A 2,602-nucleotide genomic window follows, 5' to 3' on the forward strand; every position below is an offset into this window, starting at 1 on the left:
TACTATATTCCAAAAATGAAAATCCATAACTTAAATACATGAAAATATATAATTATAATATGTTTTATTGTTTTTCCGAGAACAAGGAATATGTTTATTACTATAAAAGGTGTCTACACAAAAATAATTTTGAGATACGAAAGTTTATATCATAAAACTAAATGACTTTTTGGAAAATCATAGTAAATATCAAATTACTAATATGTATTTGTGAAATTGATTTACATTTTCTTTTTAGTAACTTAAATTGTTCTTAGAGTTCAAAATACATCAATTAATAATCAAATACAATTAGCTACTCACTATGATTGTGTAATGCTAAGTTACAGAAACATAAGTAGCCATCTAATATATTTTTGTTATGAATATTAATAATATATTTGAAATTTTATATATATAATATGTTATTTTAATTTATTATTATTTTTTAAAAATAATTCATATTATAATATAATAATAATTTAATTTTTGATTTCAATTTTTTTCTAAAAGAAAGGTTTTTGAGTTTTATTTAGGCTTTAGTAAGTTGAATATTAAATAAATATAAAATTAATTTATTTAATTATAAATGTAATTATAAAATAATATTAAAAATTAATGCATTGAAGCAATATAACAAGGTTTTCTTTTGCCCGGCATTCGAAATCCGTCACGGTTTTAGAAATTTACAATTCACCAAAAAGTAGTTGTGGAGGAGTCGACTCTATTTACAGTGTTCAACACTCTAGGTTGGGTATGGATCTGTATATTTTTGTGTATGGATCCGTATATTATTTATTTGAGAAGCGATGATCTTACCCTTTTAGGTTTTGTGGGAATTAAACGCCTATTTTTCTTTCCCATCTTAAATCTATAGGAAGTCTTTAGGGGTATTTTCATGGATTGATTTGAGCCTACCAAGAATATTAACATTCTACTTATTTGATTATTATATGATGTTTTTACTCTGAGTTCCTAACAACTAGAACCCTTGAACTTTTTCACTAGCTTGGCCATGTCTTCCACAGATTTCACAAATGCTAGACACATGAATGATTGCAACTTTCCCTTGAAAAAATTTGGACAAAAACCCTTCTGTAAATTACTCAAACAAACCAGCAAAACCAATAAAAGATTGCAATAGCCCCTATTCTAAATGCAAACAGGGTGGTTTTCTTAATCAATAAATTGTGGCTTGTCGACTTACTTGCGAGAGGGAAGGAAGTATTTGAAAGATTTCATGTGGAAGAGAGGGTCGCCATCGGTATTAAGAAACCTAATGAAGAATAGTCGATGTCCATCATGTCCTACGGTGAAGACTAGGAGGCCGTTGAATTTGCTAAACAATTGGAAAAATAAGTAGAAAATGAAGATATATCACATAATTTCGATATGAAGCATTCTTCTACCATGGCTACTAATAAAGAAAATAGGGTTTGCAAATTTTGAATTTTTGTCATGGAATTTTTGTTTCTTTCCTTTTACACAACTGAAATTCCCTTCTTGCTAGTGATTGTGATGTTGTTTTGTAGTAGCAGCGGATAATATGTTCATAGAAATAACGCCATGTGGAATGATCTGGGGATAGAACTTTACTTGCGGCGTGGACGACCCATCTGTTCATTGTTAACAAAAAAGTTTGGAAATGTTGGAAATATTATTGAGGGAAATAGCTATTAAGTGTGAAGTGGAAGGAGAATTGAAGAGAGGTGGGTGAGATGTCAACTATGCTCTTCGGGAAGAAGATATTGCACTCAGAATTATTGTTTGAGAAATAGATATTCAAAACTGGTGTGGGTAGCCACTGCAGATTGGACATTCCCAAGAAGGAGGCTAAGGGACATTTTTTCAAATACTACACACATCGTCAGTTGATAGAAGTGGGAAAAGAGGGCATGCTCTTTACTATAATTGATTTGGATTTGGATGAAGACATAGAAAATAAATTGGTGTTCAAACAACGGCCTAGTACCGAGACCTTTGTAAATTTGGGCGGATGGAAGGATTTTTTTAGGTAGCGGGGGCTTACATATGGTGATATTGTCCAATTTTCGAGAGAAATAATCTTATTTCCTACAAAGAAAACCAACCTCGATGAATAATGTTCTTGCTCTTTTTTGTAAGATTTATGATTCAACCATTTTAGGTTTATTTATTTATTTATTTATGTTTGAATGAGGGTTGGTCATTTTTAAATATTTTCTTCTCTAAATTATTATGGTTGGCTATTCTTTAAATGAGTGAGCACAAGATAATATATTTTTTCCATTTTATACCATATGGACTTCCAAATGTTGATGAACCATCACTTTCACCTTTCATCGAGCCTATACGAGAAATATAGCTCTGTAACAAAGTTTAAAACTGACTTCCATAGAATTTACATACAGGCTCGCAAGGACACAAGGAAGACATGGCATCCCCTACCATATTTAGTGAAAAAAAACGATCTCTTGGCACAGATACAGCAGTGCTCGGTGTAGTGGATCATTATGCTAGAGGCATATATGGAGGATACTCTGACATAGAAGGAAACAACAAAGTTTGGGGAAATGAGTGGGAAGTGTACGGAAGAGAAAGATTCATAACAATTGGATCAATATAACGACGACCTCCAGGATCC

The sequence above is a fragment of the Pinus tabuliformis genome, chromosome 7, assembly GCF_031772625.1.
Source record: "Pinus tabuliformis cultivar Carrire ecotype Pingquan chromosome 7, CPIR1, whole genome shotgun sequence".
Lineage (NCBI taxonomy): Eukaryota > Viridiplantae > Streptophyta > Pinopsida > Pinales > Pinaceae > Pinus > Pinus tabuliformis.